This window comes from Sorex fumeus, unplaced genomic scaffold (assembly GCF_029834395.1).
Source record: "Sorex fumeus unplaced genomic scaffold, SorFum_2.1 ptg000075l, whole genome shotgun sequence".
Taxonomy (NCBI): domain Eukaryota; kingdom Metazoa; phylum Chordata; class Mammalia; order Eulipotyphla; family Soricidae; genus Sorex; species Sorex fumeus.
In genome coordinates, this window is record NW_026606132.1 from 24,874,118 (window position 1) to 24,880,361 (window position 6,244).

A 6,244-nucleotide genomic window follows, 5' to 3' on the forward strand; every position below is an offset into this window, starting at 1 on the left:
AAGGAAGGAAGGAAGGAAGGGAGGGAGGGAGGGAGGAAGGAAGGGAGGGAGGGAGGGAGGGAGGAAGGAAGGAAGGAAGGAAGGAAGGAAGGAAGGAAGGAAGGGAGGGAGGGAGGGAGGGAGAGAGGGAGGAGGGAGGAGGGAGGAGGGAGGAGGGAGGGACGGAGGGAGAAAGGAAGGCAGGCAGGCCAAACAAATTTGGGAATGTCTGAGATATGGACCGATGATCAGTAGGTGAATGGTGGGCAAAAAGGTAGGTAGGTAAATGCTAGAGAGATGACCCATACATAGACCACTGCGGGTGGATCAATGGAGATCTGAGTTCATTAGAGGAGTTGGCTCACACGGTCTGATGCCAAGAGGTCCCACTGTCAGCAGTCTGCATGCTGAAGAGCCAGCAAAGCCAGTAGGATCATTCAGACCAAGCCCAGTGACTTCAGAATCAGGGAAGTGCTGGTGTACAGAAGTTCCAGAGTCTGAAGGGTTATAAGCCAAGACACTGATGAGGCAACCCCACTCAAGGGGAGCAGGAGAATGGGCCTGGTTTCCTGCCTCCTATCCTGGCACTGCTTGTGTCCCCCACGCCAGGTGAACCTCCTTACTCAGTCTATGATTCAAATGTCATCTCTCCTACAAAATCCCAATGGATGTCCCAGAGATAAGGGTGACCTAACTCTCTGGACCCCCACTCCCGTCAAGTAGACACACAGAACTAACCATCACACCCAGAACTATATAGTTGGAAGCAGCAAACCTCTTCTCCACTTCACAGGGCCACGAGAGTCAACTTATTCTACTCTGGGGAGGCTCACCCATCTCTGCCTTGGATGACATGTGGGTTAGATTTTGTAGGAAGGGATGGTGTTGGAATGGATTACTACTTTGGGGGATGTTGGGTTGAACTAAAGGGACTGGCCATGGTGCAGTTCTGTGCTTTCATCTCCCTTCAGGGGACTTGGTTGGGGCACCCCAAGAGGACGAGGAAAGATGGGGGGATTTGAAAGTAGAGATTTTTCCCGAGGGCAGCAGGGAGCCATGGAAATATTCATATAGGAGGAAAACGAGGTGAGATCTGGATTCTCGAATTTCCTCTAGTGCCTGTAGAGGAAGATGCATTTGGATGGGACACGGTGGCAGATGAAGAGACTATTTGGGCCATGTTGCTGGCACCTTGCCAAAATGGATGGCTGCCTACTGTAAAAAGAATAGTAATAGTAGTTGTCAGTTAACTTATTTATACAACAGCCAACGCGAACTGATCATTTACACCATGCTGGATTCTTTATAAAGATATCTATGTCTTTATAAAGAATATATATATATATATATATATATAATATAGGGGGCAGTCCTGGCAGTGCTTATGTGCCACCATAGCTATACCCAGTATTTGTTTGTGGCTGGGGAATATGATCCAAGACTCTGTGACCCACAGCCCCGGGCCCCTGGATCATTATACTGAACACTCCAGCAGCCCAACAGGGGCACCCGTTCTGTGCACGCTTCGCATGCTAGGAAACTCAGTAAGCAGCGGGCCTGGATTTGCCCCCTCGCCTGGTTCTGACACATACCTTCGTGCAGCGACCCGTAGGGAGGCATTAGACAACCTGTAACAGGCAGCACATCGTAGCCCAGTTCTGCGGTCTGCAAATGCGGCAGACCTTTCTCCTGAGCTGGTGCCAGATGGAGAGCCAGTGACATTCAAGTGTTACCTCTCTCCTGGCTTATGATCTATGTGTTCATTGGATGCTAGCCAGGCTGTTGAGTTCCAAACATTCAAAGTTTGGTTGTGCCACCAAAGAGCTGTGTGATCTGAGACAAGTTGCTGGACCTCTCTGGGTCCCGCCTGAGTGAACTGAGACGTGCCTTCTTTTTTTTTAGTTTTTTTTTTATTAGTGAAACACCATGAGGTACAGTTATAGACTTAAAAATTTTTGTGCTTGGGTTTCAGCACAAAATTCAGCCGTTATACAATGATCAAGTACCCATCCCTCCACCAGCGCCCGTCCTCCACCACCACGGGTCCCAGCATCCCTCCCACCTCCCATCCCCCCATCCCACCCTGCCTCTGTGGCAGGGCATTCCCTTTTGTTCTCTCTCTCCTTTTGGGTCCTGTGGCTTGCAAGAGGCATTGAGTGGCAGTCATGTTTGGTCTATAGTCTACTTTCAGCATGCTTCTCCCATCCTGGGAGGATCCTCCCAACACCCTTTATTTGGTGCTCCCTTCTCTATCCGAGCTTCCTTTTCCCCTAGCACGAGACATGCCTTCTTTTGAGGCTTCTCTGAGCTCAGGCATGTGCGGCGTGGGGCCTGGCACACAGTAGGTGTGGCCTGAGCTTTAGCTGCTTTGATTGTGAATATGAGGGTGATTTTTTCTTTGGGGTGGGGGAAGGGGGAGGGCCACAGGAACATAGAGGTACTCAGGGCTTATTCCTGGCTCTGTGCTCAGGGATCAAGTCTGGAGGTACTCAGGGCTAGGAAGCTCTGGATGTAGCTGGGGTCAGCGATGTGCAAGGCAAGTGCCCTGATCACCATACTAGCTCTCTTGCCGACAGTGTGATTTTCTAACCCAGAAAGGGGAGCGTATCGTCTGAGTTTCTCAGGACGCTTGTCTGAATGTGGGCTGATTCCCTGGTGTTAGGTCATATTAACCTTCTAAACGGCACTAGTGCCGGAGCAGCCATAGCTGGCTGGTTGCTAGGACAGCCACGGGCCGTGGTTTTTCTGTTGTCGGTTTTTTAATCACAAAATTGCAAATGGTCTGAAGGGTCTTAGAACAGTGGATGGTGCCTCTTCCCATGTGGGGCCTGAGTCGTGCCTGTGCTGTTGGAAAAAATGTCTTTGCATGAAGAGTAATAATTAGCAAGCCATCTGCATACTTTTTTCTATATAAAAGCTTTGACGATGTCTTTCAGTTGTATGGATGGCACAAGAGGGAAAGTGGCAGCCATCTGGATTTACGTTAATTTCTTAAATTATTTATCTATCTCTGTTTAAACAACCATTGCCCCCCTTATCTCTGCTTTCGTGCCATTACCTATGGCATCTGGAAAGTGGCCTAGATGGGAAGCAAGGAACTGAGATGGGAGGGGGGAATTGACTTGGAGCCACAGTTTTCTGGTTTCATGGTGAAATCGATGCCAGCCATTCTACAGCACCTTAATTAACTGCTCGCTTGCTAATGAGGGCTTTTTTCTTAAAGGTCCCTATTTTTCACATCAGCGAAGTCGCCAGGAAATTACAATCAATATTTTAACAATTTCCCATTTGTTTCCATTGTGAGTCTTAAATATGCTCACCACCATGGGAGAAAATGAAACCAGCTGAAGAACACGGTGAAGGGAAATAATTCAACCTGTTTCCCAGCAACTCTTGAACCCCTGCCACACAGGGAAATGCCACGTGTTCTCACTAGGTGCCCCATCCGGCTCCTTATATGATACAGATTTGCTTTTCTGCAGGACACGCCAAAGAACTCAGCAGCTACCTGACTGTTTGGTTTGGGAGCCACACACACCCGGCCATGCTCAGGGTTCTGCATGCAGGAATTACTTGCAGCCGTGCTCGGGGGAACCTATGGGAGCTGGGTATCGAACCCTAGTGGGTTGCGTACAAGGCAAATGCCCTCCCACTGTACTGTTTCTCCGGCCCCTCAGCATCTGCCTTTCCTTCAGCTTCCTGTGATTTTCAGCGCCCACCTCTCACCTTTGGGGGTGCGCAGAACAATCCTTACAGATGATAACATCTTGGATGGAGGACCAGAGGCGTGTCACACAGAGCCGAGTGGGACTGCTCTGACTCCAGTGCCACCAGGCAGGCCAGAAAGGTACCGCACTGACCGTCATCTTACTGATGCCTCCTGGGAGGCTCAGGGCTGCTGCCTGGAGGGAGGTGGGGGTGCAGGCACCCCCCTGGCTCTACTGCTTTCAGTGCACAGGTCCACATGCGCGTCCACGGCTCTGGCCTGACCTGTATCCGGTTCCCTTGGGCTGTGACCTTCAGCCAGCAGTAGGCAGGAAACCCAGCTCAGGATGCTCCAAGAGGAGTCCAAATCCTCCGGGAACCCAGGGGCTCAGACTCGCCCACAAAGTGTGATGCCTGGCTGTGGGGGGTGGGGAGGGGGACAACTTTCTGCCGGCTCTGCGCAGTGGGAGAACACGAAGATGAGAGACCCAACGTGGAGCCCGACCACGTTCAGCATGGCCTTCCCGCTGAGTCTGGATTCTGCCGTCTAGAGGACTCCGAGAACCCCTTCTCCAAGTCCAGGCAAGCAACAGGGAAAGGGGGCCACAGAGACTCGCAGAGTAGGGGCGCACTGTATGTGAAGGGATGCTCATCAGGCTGCCTAGAGCATGGGGCTTGGGAGACCAGCCCCAAGGCTGGTGGGGTTTGGTCCGAGGGCTGATATTCCAGGCAGGGGAAGCGCATGAGCCTTGGTGGGGAGCCGGGAAGACCAGAAAGGTTTGGAGTCTGATCCACAGCCCTGCCTGGCAGCGGCCCAAGGGCCAGGGTGACTGGCAGAACGAGGAAATGAATCTGGAAAAGGAGGTTTGGGAGTTTGAGCCACAGCAATAGGGAACCATGGAAATCTTTGGAGCCAGGGGCTAAGAAGGCATGCAATCACTGGACGTGTTTCTCCTTTGCAGCCAGCAGGCCAGTGCTCCGGGGCCCGCAGGCACATTGCACACACAGTTCCCGGGCTGCCAAGTTTCACCCCCATGGTGACCACATGGACCTTGGGAACTGTGCATGGATCCAGGGATGATGGAAGGATGCTGCTCTTCGACGCAAAGGCACTCAGGGCTCACACACGTCCTGGCATGGGTTCCCAGGAGCCCCACAGCCCAGTCCCACCCATTCCTGGCAGGATTTCAGCCATGGGGTAGGAGATTCCCACGAGCAGTGCGGACCAGCCTCCGGTCCCTGTGGGTTTCTTTTCCTCACCAGGACTTGTCTTGCTAAGCACTAGTGGCAGACAAAAGCAGCACCCCTGGAGGTCCAACGGCTTCCACCTCTGCCTCCCCTTAGCCTCTCTGAGCTTCCAGTGCCCTTATCCGGAAAATGGGCTCAGCCTTGCCCTCCCTTCCATGGGACACGGGGGTCTGCAGGCAAAGCACTCAGGACAGAGAGATTCTTCTTGCCCAAGACTTGACTCCGACTTGGGAGTGACCCACGTCTCGGCGACGATCCACTCCGAGGCAAGAAAACTCCCACATCGCCTTGATCTCTCATCTCTTCTCGCCCTTTCTCCACCAGCCTTGCAGGACCGGAGCTGACCAGCACCTAGAGCCTCTTCTGTGAACAAAGAACCATTTGCATTAGATAAATCATTATTGAATCAAACAACACAGTTCCAAAGTTGTTCATGACTGGGTTTCAGTCATACACGGTTCCAACACCAGCCGCCACCACCAATGTTCCCAGTTTCTGTCCTGTCCCTCCCTGGCCCGCCCCCAGAGCCTGTCTCTATGGCAGACACTAGTCTTGTCTCTTCTTTTCCTTCCAGGCACTGAGGTTTGCAAGGCTGTTACTGAAAGGGTACCCTGCCTATCACTTCCCCTTCTTCTCCTTTCACTGTATGCCGTCCCCTACTGTGCCCATTGGGGACATGGAGTTCTTTTGTTGTTGTTGTTTGTTTTAGTCTTTGAGCCACAACCAGCCGTGCTCAGGATTTACTCCTGGCTGGCAGGCTGGGGGAACCCTATGGAATGCCAGGGATTGAACCCTCGTTGGCCACGTGCAAGGCAGGCCCCCTACGGGCTGTACCTTTGTTCTGGCCTGCCACAGTGCTCTTGACAAAGCTCTCTGCCAGACCCCAAGCCATGCTCACCTTTGTCCAGGTCTCAGGAACCTCCTTCAGATGTAATGGCAGCTCTGGGCTCCCTCCCCACGTGGACCCAGCCATCTCTAGAAGGTAAACCAAGGCTCATGGATAACCTGCAGATGCTCTGTGCAAAGCACAGGCAGGCATCCCATCATTGCGTCCCTCTGCGGATGTTCACCTATGAAGGCTGGCTAGTGTGGAGGGGAGGGCAAAGCGAAAACAAAGTAGAGAGGGGATACGAGGTGGCTGAGAGGGATGAGGGACTCTGGAAAGTGACCCTGGGTGGCCAGGTGACATTTGTGTTCCCAAGTCTTCCCAAACAAATGAGTGGATAAACGGTGGTAAATGTGCACAATATACAGTGGAATACTACCTAGCTATATAAAAGAGAAAAATCATGTAATTTTCCCCTGCACGGAG